This window comes from Petaurus breviceps, unplaced genomic scaffold (genome assembly GCF_028583685.1).
Source record: "Petaurus breviceps papuanus isolate PSGF00001 unplaced genomic scaffold, PetGlider_PUasm1.0 90723, whole genome shotgun sequence".
NCBI lineage: Eukaryota > Metazoa > Chordata > Mammalia > Diprotodontia > Petauridae > Petaurus > Petaurus breviceps.
This window is the reverse complement of record NW_027187323.1, coordinates 12296550-12309962: the sequence shown is the minus strand read 5'-3', so window position 1 is coordinate 12309962 and position 13413 is coordinate 12296550. Positions and strand designations below refer to the sequence as shown.

Genomic DNA, 13413 nt, shown 5'->3' with positions numbered 1-13413 from the left:
ATTATAAATTGTCAGCAAACAGCACACCTCTAGGTTCTGTCTATCCCTTCTTTTATCTCTCCCTTTCTATTTTTCCTTTTTCCTCTCCCCTGTATATGAAGCATATTATTTATCTATTGAACTACAGTTCCTATAGCTTTAGTTGTCAGCAGTACCTAATTGAACTAGATCTATAAGATTCCCTTTAAAATATATGCATTGTTGAAGAGAGGAGATAGCAAGAGAGACACATCATTTGTATCACTTCTACTGAAATTTGTTGGAGGCACACACACACAAAATATTCTTCTAAGAACTATGCCTCCATTTCTGATAACCACCACTAGTCAGCTGTAAATAACTGAGAAATATGTAAATATTATTTATGACCAATTTGCATGTGCTTCTTTTAAAAATAATTCTTTATTAAGCAAGAAACCCATTTTAATTTCTATTTTTACTTGTAAATGACATGCTACAGTTAGATCAAGGGCTTATAAAAAATTCAAATTTCTGAATAAAGATACATTATCCTTGTCACTGCTTAACCATAAGCCCTGCTTAGATAAATATTTGCTTTGTTTTATACTGAAAAGCCTTTATCTCTTTGTCTACTTGAATGTCTACCCTAGAATATTTTCAGGACTTCTTTATTATTATTCTCATTCTAGCTTCTTCTAGGCTAATATTTGTGAGAAACATGATGATTACATCTTCAGTGTTGTCCTGTTACTTTGTAAATACTATTATGCTTTGAATAATTGTGCCAAGGCTCTGTTTGGTTTGCTTTTGGGTACAGTTTTGCCACCACATGCCTTGGAACTGCCCTCTTCTAGATGTTCCCGCTTCTTAATCCTAACTCATTCATCCCTACCTTCTTTATCTTCTTGCATGTTTTCCCAATTTTATAATCTCTCTATTTAGAAAAGACCACATACCTTTTCTTCTGAACATTTAAACCAGGGGTTTATAACCCAGCATTTGTGAACATTTTAAAATTGATTTCAAATGGTATTGGTATTTCAAAATGAATTCAAACACTATTGGTTTCCTTTGCAATTCTATACATTTCATTTTATACATTTAAAAATAATATTCTAAGAAAGGGTTCATTACACACAAAAAATATTAGGAACTCCTGATATAAACCTTAGGAAACACAGCAGAATAATGATGTAAATGGAGTTTCACAGGTTTCTTCACAGTACTAGCTAAATACATTAGCATAGACTAACAAACTGTCACCTCAGAATGCAAAAAGATAGGATCCTAAGGAATACATATTGAGTGGTGAGGAGAATGTTTGAGAGAAGGGCAAGTTCTGGTAAAGCACCAAATAATTCTGTATCCCTCAAAAGTGTGCTCCAGGAGGGCATAAGATACCTTTAATGGGTGGTATAAGAGGAGCTTTACCTACTTCCCAGTCCTGCCTACTTGATAGGATTAGAGGTGGAAAGAATCTTAGAGGCGATCTCATCTAATCCTCTAATGAAGTGCTTAAAGGTTTGGTCTTTCAGTTGCATGTTCATGTTTTGACTGGACACCTTTGGTGAAAGTTTTTCAGTTTTACAACCTTAGAGTAAAAGTTTCAAAGCAATCATCATGTTCTGGGTGACTAATATAGGAGATTATCTCAACTTTATGACAGGATCCAGCCCCTCGAGGGAAGGGATGAGAAGGGGATAATGGGAATAAGCATTTATATAACAACTACTATGTGCCTGGAACTGTGCTAAGTGCTTTTTACAAATATCTCATTTGATCTTAACAACAACCCTGTAAATTAGGTTCTATTTTCATCTTCCTTTTACAGTTGAGGGAACTGAGACAAACAGAGGTTAATTGACTTGGTCAGGGTAACACAACCAGTAAGTATCTGGAATCAGATTAGAACTCAGGTATTTCCTGATTCCAGGCCCAGTGTTCTATCCAGTGTGTCACCCTCGGCCTCAAGATCAGTTACACTTAATTGAGAACCTACATTTACTTAATGATTAAATGCCTATGACCTATAATATAGGCATTTTTGTAAAGACTAGACCTGTGTTTGCATTAAAAAAAGTGAAGTCCTGAGTGAGGAAACTCAGTCCCTTGATACAAGCTGACATTCTCTGCAACTTACACTCTTAGAGAGTTGCCAGAACACTGAGAGGTTTAGCGACCAGTCCAAAGTCACAAAGCCAGGATGTGTTAGAGACTAGACTTCAACCCATTCTGCCATGCTGCCCTATACATCTGGGCATCACATTTCTTTTCTTAAAATTTGTTTGTTTACTTTTAGTTTACAACATTCAGTTCCATAATCCCTTGAGTTCCAAATTTTCTTCCCCTCCCCATCCTCCCCACTTCTTCCCCCCATGGCGGCATGCAAGCAAATATAGGTTCTACAAATACCTTCATATTAAACATTAGTCAAAGTTGTAAAAAGAAAGGTTGTAATCAATGGAGTGAACAATGACAGAGAAGGGACGAAACAAAACACAAAAGAGAGAGAGAGCAAGTAGTTTGCTTCAATCTGCATTCAGACTCTATAGTTCTTTCTCCAGATGGGGATATTCATTTCCGTCATGAGTCTTTTGTAGTTGTCTTCTCACCTTTTATTGCTTAGAGCAGCTCAGTCTATCAAAGTTAGTCATCACAGATACTATGTGTCTGCAATTGTGTACAAAGTTCTCCTGCTTCTGCTGTCCTCACTCAGCTTCAATTTATATAAGTCTCTCCAGGTTATTATGAAGTCCATCTGCTCCTCATTTCTTATAGCACAATAGTATTCCATTACATTCGTATACCACAACTTGTTTAGCCATTCCCCAATTGATGGGCATCCCCTTGATTTCCAACTCTTTGCCACCACAAAAAGAAGTGCTATAAATATTTTTGCACATTTGGATCTTCCTTCCACTTATATGATCTCTTTGGGATACAGGCCTAGAAATGGTATTGCTAGGTCAAAGTGTATGCACATTTTTATAGCCTGTTGGGCATAGTTCCAGATTGCTCTCCAGAATGGTTGGATCAGTTCACAACTCCACCAACAATGCATTAGTGTTCTGATTTTTCCACATCCCCTCAAGCATTTATCATTTTTCTTGTTTTGTCATCTTAGTCAATCTGACTGGTGGACCTCACATGTCTTCTTGGCTTCCACCTCTAAGTCCCTCTCTAAATCTTTCTCTCTTCCTTTTTTTCTCCCTATCTTTCCTTGTGTAACTGTCTTTGTTCTTTGGGGCTGGGTAAGATTCATGCAAATAGATTGTGCCCCCTGAAGCCCAGCCAATGGAATAAGGGGAAGGGGGTTAGGGAAGGGGGTAGCTTGTATTAGCTTATAAAAGGACCTTGCTTTCCAGAATCAATTTGTACTTCCCTGACTGGTGCCAATAGACTGATGAGGGGTGGAACCCTTTCTCATGAGAAAGCAATAAACTAATTTGTGCTTTCAAAGTATCTAAGTCTGTATTGATTTTTTATAAGAAATATTAGAGTCAAAAGTCCTTCCTGGCCTTGTCTTCCTCTTCTTCATCCCAGATGAGAGTAGCATGGTATAATCAATCAATCAATCAGTGTATTAAAACTATATCTTGTTCTGGTTCCCCCGACTCTCCCCTTCTATTCATATAGTAAGTAAATTTATAAGTAGACAGTTTAAAAGGGCAATAGCAGGAAGCAAGATGGCAAAGTGGAACTTAGGAGCATGTACAATTTGTCCCAAAGATCAAAGGACTATAATAAATATCACATCATATAGTGAGAAAAAATCACGTCCTGGTAATATTTGCTGAATCAGGAGCAAGCCTCCTAGGAGCTGCTGTCAGGCCCTTTTGGTCCTATGATTTGTAATTTCTCGATGAATTCCAGACCTCCACAATAAGGTCAACAATTCATCAAATATTGTTGATAACCTTGAGATGACATGCTAATTTTAAAGTTTTACTGACAACTTTGAGGTGACTTAGATATGTTTATGAACTAACCCTAAGGTGGCACAGATGGGAGTTGGTCTCTTCCCCAAGAAACACTATAAAAATGATACCTCAAACTCCTGCCTCCCCAACCCCACCAGCACTCCCTACTCTAAATCAGGGTTTTGTGAGTGACATTCTCTGCCTCTCAACCTTCTCATCCCTCCTTGCTTCCTGCCTTCATTCACTATGCTATTTCCTGATCCCACTACATCTGCATTTTTCTCCTTTCTTCACTTGTTTCTGTACTTTCTGTGCAGTTTGTCCCACACCCTCCCTGATTATTAAAATGTGATTGCAGCTCTATTTTCCACTTCTGTTTTGTTTTTTTTCCTAGTGATTACCCAAAAAACCTGGGAGTGTCTGCCCCTATTTCATAATTTCATAAATCAAAGATCAATTCAATCAGTCAACAAATGTTTATTAAGTCTCTACTCTGTGTAAAGCAATGTGCTAGCATTAAGAGTAAAAAAAATGAAAGATCCCAATTTTCAATGAATTTCCATTCCATAAGTTGGGCAAAGAGTCAGAAGACATAGATGTGATCTAGACTAAGTGACTTAACTTTTCTGTTTCTCCCTTTTCTCTTCTGTTAAATGGGGATATTAACATCTGACCTACAAAAAAGCCAAAGATTCATGAAATTCAAATAAGTCAATATAGGAAAAAGCACTTTTGTAAACTACAATTGCTAAGTAAATATAAGGCATTTAAAAGGGAGAGGAATGGGAACTGCACCTGGGATTTAATTGGCACTGAGAATTCCTCAATGAGGAAATTTCCTCTGTTAATATAGATCAGTGCCTTAGAATCTCAGTGAGTTGCCCAGAACACTGAAAGTTTAAGTCAGTATATATTATAGAAGGTACATAATTCCAGGCCAGTTAGCTCCCACTACCTTTTCCCCCAAACCTTCCCTCTTCCTAACTTTTCTATTACTATCAGAGCTATCACTCTCCTGCCTATGACAATGATGATGATAAAAATAATAACTAATACTTACATAGAATGTTGCATTTTACAAAGCACTTCAAAAAATTTCAATATAGAAGTTGACTTTTTAATTCTTCTCCACCTATGCAGTCCACTATTTCCAGAGCTAATTTCTGGCTACCTTTATCTTGACCTGAAAACAATACTTTCTTATTCCAACAAATCTGTTGCTACTAGTGATAACTTCACCTCAGCAACTGGTTCCAAGAGATATTTGTCAGGGTTGCTCTCTTTTCTGACATAGAACAGGATATTTTAAACAAAATTTCATGTTGTTGTTTTGAACACAGTCAACTGATTTTATTATGAGGACAGATAAAAAACAGTATAGTGTAGTGGGAAGAACATTAAACTTGGTATTGGATGACCTGGGTCACAATCCTGATTCTTTCCCTTACTTAACTGTCACATTGGGAAAATCATTTCTTTTTTCTGAGCCTTAGTTTGTGCTTTTGCAAATTCCAGGAGGTTGGGACGCTGTCCTCTACAGTCTTTTTCAGTTGTGGTAGATAAAAGCTTAATAGAAGAAAAGAAAAGAAAAAGAAAATGAAGTTTGAGAGAGGGTAAAAATGGAAGCAAGTGTAAGAAAAAGGAAGTGAAGAAGAAAGTGAGTTACTAAATAACAATCAGTAAATGAAGGATTTTAGGAAGGTCTGAAGCATGAGGGCTAGGACTATATTATCCATCTGGGAAGTCTGATGACCTTACTGCCTAATGTCTACAGGAGTAATTTCTCTCTTCCTCTTTCTTGTTTCTTCCTTTTATTTCTGGTGAGCCCACTAAATAAGTCTCTTCTCTAAACCTCAGTTTCCTCTCACCTACTTAAATGACTCTCTTCTCAAATCAACCAGCCTAAAGCTCAAATAGTCCTTTTGCTTTAGAACCACTGCTAACAACCACTCAGATTCAGAAATCAAATATTGGGAGCTGAGGTGAGAGGGGTGATTACCCTGAAAAAGGTCAAAACATTATTTTTTTTATAAAAACGCCTTAATGTACATTCCCTCCACCCCATTTTGTTGTTTAATCCCTTGTTGTGATATTGCTCTGTGTGTTCTCCTCAATGTGTTTGGCTTATTAGAATATAAACTCTTTGAATATAAAACTGCAGAGAATGTGTTTTATTTGAATAGTCCTTGTATCCAATTGTTCAGTATGATGTGATACATAAAGTTGCTTCTCATAAACATTGGATGACAAAAAAAACTGAGCTGCAATTGTAACCAAGTTTTCATATACTTTTTTCCTAATCAGAAAGTGAGAAAAAGCATTCCCTAATGTTCCTCTAAAAGTTAGAAATTCTTGTCATTAAACTACATTTGAAGAATTAAAAAAGTAAAAAAAAAAAGAAACTCTATGTGCTTCTTCTTTGGTTTATTTTCAAGAACTGTCTGTCTCTCCACAATTCGATATTTGTGATTAGGAAAGGACACATTTTATTTCCCAAAATATCAATAAATATACATGGGAAAAATATTTCCAACAACAGTCTATGTGAAAAAATATCAGATGCATGAAGACAGTGTCAGTGTTAAAGTTTACAATTTCTATGGCACTTAGATTTCTTCTGCACTAGGACTAAATTAACTACAAATTAAGGTGAAATATTCCTCTTTTAGACAAATCACAAGGCTATTTTTATTAGTAATTATAGTCCATATATTGTAGACAGCCATATTATTTTCAATATTCCATTTACAATTGTAAAAAAAAAACCAAATTATTTTACTTAAAAAAAGAGTTTAGCCTCAAAGAACTAGCTAATATGACTATTATGGACATTTTTTATTTCATTTTATTATTTTGTCCTAAAGCCACTCTTCTATAAATTTTGGTTAACTAAAAGTCTGTCTTAATATTAATTTCATATGGGGCGTCTAGGTGGTACAGTCAGTAAAGCTCTGGCCCTGGAGTCAGGAGGACCCGATTTCGGTTCTGGCCTGAGACACTTAACACCCACACAAAAATACTACCCGTGTAACCTTGGGCAAGTTACTTAACCCCAATTGCCCTCCAAAAGGCAAAAAAAAAAAAAAAAAAAGAGGGTGGTTCTTTTGGGGCGGCCAGGTAGTGCAGTGAGTAAGAGCACTGGCTCTAGTGTCAGGATGACCTGGAGATCGATTCCCAGGCTCAGACACTTAACACCCACCCAGAAACACCTGGTTGTGTAACCTTGAGCAAGTTACTTAACCCCAATTGCTTAGGGGCAGGCAGGTGGCTCAGCGAGTAAGAGCACTAGCTCCAGTGTTGCGATGACCTGGATATCAAATCCTGGGCTCAGACACTCAGCACCACACCCAGAAATAACTGGCCATCTAACCTTGAGCAAGTTACTTAACCCCGATTCCTTAAAAAAAAAAAAAAATTAACTTCACCTGACCAAATCCTGTTCTACTGGATGTGAAAATTTAAATAGAGTTTTAAACATTCTTTAGATAAAAAAAAAACACAAAAAAATATACAAAGGAATAATGTCAACGTTCCCTGATTGCTTGACTGCATGTAAATCCTCCTCAGTCAGGTTGTTTGTGAATCCTCTACACATAGTTCAGTCTGCAACTTGATTTAGTTTACCTTTTCAGGTTTTTTTTTTGTGATGAATTTTGTTTCCTTAGGAGATGTATGAGAGGACTTTGTTTAACTACATTTATGGAATTTTTAAGACACTGAAGGATGTATAGGATTATAGATTTATATTCCCTTTAACTTTTCTGGCCTAAGAGGAATGTACAAGATTATAATATGTATATGAATTACTTCTCTGCCACTTTGACATAATTTTGCCTATAGGAGGCTTCTAAAACTTCTAATTGGAGTTCAGGTTTTCCTTGAGGCCTGAACCTGTGCTTGAGCATAATAATAAAACCTAGGGTTTTAATTCTATAATTTCTGTTGTGGTAAATATATATCTGTCAGCAATTATTTATCACATGAACTCAGAGAGCAGATATTTCATAACACAACCATGGTCTTTTTGCCTAATGTTGATTATGTCTTTTTATGTGTGGATGAGTGTGTTTGTGTATTCAACTAAGAACAATGCTTTCTATAAGGAAAGTGAACATGTCCCAGATTTGTGTGTATGTGTATGTGTATTATACAATGTGAAGTGCATTATGTTGTAGCTCCGATCAATCACTAAGCAACATTTTATCCAATTTAAATGTTGATGTGTAGGCTACAGAAAATAATGGCTACCTTACTCTAAATTAGGCATTGCCTGTGGGGAAAACTTATGGGAGGACTCGGATGAAACTCAATAAGCATTTATTAAGTTCTCAACAAGAACCAGGTATTGGCCAAAATTCCACGGTTATAATGAAAGACAAAACTGCAGCTCTTGACCTCAAGAAGCTCATTCTAATGGGGGAGATGGCGTATAGACACATACATATATACACACATAAGATATATACAAGTTCTATAGATGAGGTACATAAACATGGATGCAATGTGCTCTGCATCTTGGAAGGAATTTCTACATTGATAAGAGCAAAGACCCATTGGATTATGGGAATATTTGCATTATACAGTAAGAATTAGGTTATAATTATGAAAGATTATTGTTTTACGAGGGTCTTTGTAAAAATCACTGACTTTTAAAAAACGTATCTCTAAAGTTTGCCTTATTATTGCAAAAAAAAATTATACTGATGATTCTTCTGAAATCAAAGCAAATTTAAATTTGTTTCACCTCCAAATAAAGATAGCACTAGGCAGGTAAGTGATATGGTAGACAGAGTGTTGGACCTGGAGTCAGGAATCCTTGAGTTCAAATATGACTTTATACACTTACTAGCTTTTAACTCTGGGCAATCCATTTATGCTTGTTCTGACTCAGTTTCCTTATCTGTAAATTGCAGGTAATAGTAGTACCTACCTCTTGGGGTTGTTGTGAGGGCAAAATGAGATAACATTTACTAAATACTTTGCAAACCTTAAAGTGCCATATGAATCTTAATGTTATTATTAACTCTTGGTATAATTAGACTGTAATGATGTGACATATTGTACTAGATCACACTGCAGACACTTACTAGATATGTTACTGGGCAAATTATTTATCTTCTTTGAACTTCTTTTGTTGAAAAAAAAAATGAAGATACTATCATCCACATCCCAAGGTTTTTGTGAGACTCAGATTGGGTAATATTTGTAAAAATATAAACCTTGAAGTGCTATGTGAGGGTCAGTTTAGGGCAGGTAGGTGGCATAACAGATTGAGTACTGGGCCTGATATCAGGAAGACTCATTTTCTTGGGATCAAATCTGGCTTCAGACACTGAGTAACCCTGGGCAGTCACTTAATCCGTTTGCCTCAGTTTCCTCATCTGTAAAATGAGCTGCAGAAGAAAATGGTGAACGATGTCAGTATCTTTGCCAAGAAAAGCCCAAATGTGGTCATGAAGAGTCAGACATGAATAGAAACAATTGAACATCAGCAAAGCATTATTATAATTATTATTAATCAGATATTATTCATATTTAGTGAAATGGTTGAAGTACAGAGAAAAAAGAAGCAATTGGATTTGGTGTTACCAATTCTTGGTCATAATTTGTTTCTTTCTCACTATTGTTTTTGTCCTGGATTATGCAGGTGGGATATTTTGTTTTCACTTTCATTGAATGATACAATTTAACTCTTCACTCTTGACACTGAAAATTTAATCCAATCTTATCCATTAGACACACACAAACTTTTAGATTAGATTTTTTTGAAAAACTTTGAGCACAAGACAGAACTGTTATCTAAGTATATACCTCAGTTTTTAAAATCTTTATTGGTTTCTTATGAGTATTCTTTGCAGAAAATAACAGATTGAATAAATGGAATATAGTTATTAAACTAATGTGCTGTTATCTAAATATGCCATTAATGACCATTACTCAACAGCATATGTATGGACTTTGTGGTGCTTCTCCCCTCCCCTCCCCCCCAGTAGTATGAATGGGTCTGCACTCAGCTAGTCACACTCACTTGTCCCATATTGCTGATGACAAAGGGCTCATGACATAGGTCAGACAACTGGCCAATAAAGGGACCAACCCCTTGATTTTGTCTTCATCAGCACCATGCTCTAATAAAGTAAAGTCACCGATTCATTGGCACACACATCACAAGCTATTATACTCTGATATTAACAATACTGAAGGATATAAAGAATTCCACCAAAAAGTATGTTTATCCTAAGTGTTTCTAAATAGCCATAAATAAGGAAGAAACAAAAAGACCACCCTTATTTCACATCTCTCCTATAGAATTACCCCTGTGATTGACAACAAAGACATTTCCCATGAAGCTTAAGGTAAACAAGGGAAAAAACTGAAATATTTCAGCATCATAAAGCAAGAAGATGCTTTCAAGACTGGCTTAGGTTATTTCCTTCCATAAACTACTTCAATTCTAAATTAGAGGAAAAGGTTTTGACAGTCAATAATAAAACTTCGATGCTAGAGAATGCCAGGCTAATAAGACTTAAATTTGATAAATGAATCCCCCTAACCTTATAGTCTACCTTTGATATTAGGGAGACATCATAAATGGCACAATGACTCTTCATCTTTATACAAGGTGTGTCAATTTTACAAGTCTTAAGATTCATTTAAAACTGTAAACACAAATATAATGTATTATTCTTCTAATGGGCAAAGAGGAATGATTGGGAAGATTAAGATTTATTAGCTTTCTGTGGTTTTGAAGTGTTTTTATTTCTGAGCACATAACAGAATTTAAGTCATTACAAGTAAGACCCTCCCATTAGTCCATAAAATAATTTTTGGTTACCTGTTTTGTCATGCCCAAACTATCCTTTACTCCCATTCAATATGACTTCATACAAGCAAAAGAGGTGGGAAACTTCCCTCCAGGGAAAAACAGATGATGTAATTAGGAAACTGGAGAAACTAAGCTATTTACTATTTCAAACAATTTTGTAATCCCTTAACAATAAAACAAAATATAACACACATCAATTGATTTTAGTAAACATATGAATAGAAGAATACATGTGTACACATTTGTCCATGAAATAATTTTCCCCCTTTTGTGGATGTATTATATTAAAAAAAAAAACTTTACATAACCATTTAAAGTCCACTTTAAAAATGTATTTGAGAAATTATAAATTTGTAGAGCCAGTATGTTATATAGAATTAGAACAGTATGAATAAGCTCTATAGAATACTAACTCCTAGGAGAGAAAATAAGTCATTTTTGCTTTGTATCTCCAGGGCTTAACATAATGCCTGACACATAGTAGGTGCTAGCATATGCTCATTTATTTATTTATGTATATAAACACACATAAATCAATATTCCATCCATGTAAAAAAAACTTGGAAGAGAAAGAAGGTGAGATTTCATAAACTACAGTTAAATTTCAATTCAAATTTCATATCCAACTCTGTTTCAGTTTGTAGATTAATGAATAAAACCCCACACATTTCCTTTGTCTTCAAGTGGATTTTTTTTCACTCTATCATTACATATGAGATCTAATTGTAACTAGCTATTCAAACCTGCCAACTTCCATATCAGGGATCAACTTTCACTTTTATTTGTATTCTGATATAGTAGACTGGAATTAAGTGGTAATTGTAATGACTGAGAAAAGTCAATAGAAATCAAACTTGAACATAATGTAATCTCACTCTTTTCAAACAATAATGCAGTCACTTTATCCACTAGGTTAAAGAGTTTTGATATTTCATCCTTTGGGATTTGTAAGTATGTGTTAAATTAGCTACAGGGTAGCCTCCTACCATTCTCTGAATAAAATAACAAAAGGGAATTACAAGAAAAATAATTTAAAACTTAATATAAGGTTAGTGATTTTTACAAAGTATATTCCACAATTCACACAAAAGAGCTAATGCATTCAGATATCCATGCAAATCAGATTTAATTTAATATGTTTTTCAGTTCCAACAAAAGTAACCTGTTTTAAGTGACTTGGGTGACACAAAACTTATTTTTTTCCATGGAGAAAGAAAAGTAGAGCTATATTAGGGTATCAAATTTGAGTTTGATTTTTCAATGAATGGCAATCACTGAGCTAATCAATATTTAACTCATTTTGGTTTCAATCTTATTCTGGCAAGGATATAGGGTGTTTTTTTCAGCATGAAAAAAACAAAGTAAGAAGTGTTAACACACACACACAGCCAAAGGATGGAAGCTTCCAATTTTTTTGCCCCAAACCCCTCAATCTGCCAAAAGTCAAGATGAAATGCATTTAAAATAAGGTGCCTGAAAATGTTACCTAAAATAATGACTGAGCACTTAAGAAAACTGAATGGTCCTATCAAATCATCCCAGGTATTCAACATCAATCTAGTTAAATGCAGTTTACCACCCCAGAATCAGACTAGATTATACCAACCTTGAGCCATCATAAGCACCTGCCTTTACCCTACAGACTTGTAATGTGGTTTGTAAATGCAAAGCATGTTTCCAGTTTGCTTAGAAAACTGCTTAGCTCAGAGAAGTCCAAATACTAGCTTGTTTACAGGAGAGACAACATCCCCACTGTTCAAGGGGAAAGTCAACTTCATTGACTATATGCTCTACTGGAAAAGCATAAAAAAATCTGAAAAGGCAGAAGGAGGAAAAAAAGGGGAGGCAGAAAGAAGCATAGTAGTACTGTATAGAGTATGTTTATTTTCCAAAGAAACAGAAACAGTCTATTTCATATTGTTAAATATCCTATTTCCTAAACACAAAACTTTCATTTGCTAAATTAGATTTCAAAGCAAAGGGGTGCCAGACAACATAATAGTCTAAAGAAGAATATTTTAAAGATTGCAGTTGAAGCCATAATCACCTAGAGCACAAAAGCTATTTTAAGTCCCCCAGAAGAAACACAGAGAGCTAGCCTTTTAATATCTTGTTTTGAACATAGTAATCACTTGGTTAATACAGTAAAACCTCACTTTAACACCATTAGCAATAGAGCAGAACTTAATAGAAGGTGGTGCTATCTTGAATTCCTTCCATGAAGGTTTCAGTATTGAAGTAGGAATGAACCTCATTATAAGGTACTATCCTTTATAGGGTGGTACCATGGACAGGACCATGAGGACAACATTTTATTGAGATTCTAATATATACAAATATCTCACACATACAGATTACTGTATCTCCACACCCCCATGTAATGGTAATGGTAAATGAAGATCTTTCCTAGCCCTTATATTGGCAATCAAATAGGTACTTAGCACCTTCTTTTAAGTTTGTGATTCTATCCAATATTAAGATGTAGAACTTGTGAATCCCACAGTGGGAGGAAGTTGCTGATAAAACAGGAAGGGGTTGAACAGGGAAAAGTTAATACCATATATAAGGAAAAGCCCAAGTTAGAGAGCCAGAATTGAGAGAGAGAGAGAGAGAGAGAGACAGAGAGAGACAGAGAGAGAGACAGAGAGAGAGAGACAGAGAGAGACAGAGAGAGAGACAGAGAGAGAGAGAGACAGAGAGAGAGAC

General features: G+C 35.3%; 1 protein-coding gene across 1 annotated transcript in view; it reads right to left on the bottom strand.

Moving 5' to 3' along the window:
• Nucleotides 1–13413, bottom strand: part of LOC138145106 (low-density lipoprotein receptor-related protein 1B-like) — a 1285961-nt gene that overhangs the window by 353199 nt on the left and 919349 nt on the right. The gene's annotated exons all lie outside the window — the stretch shown is intronic.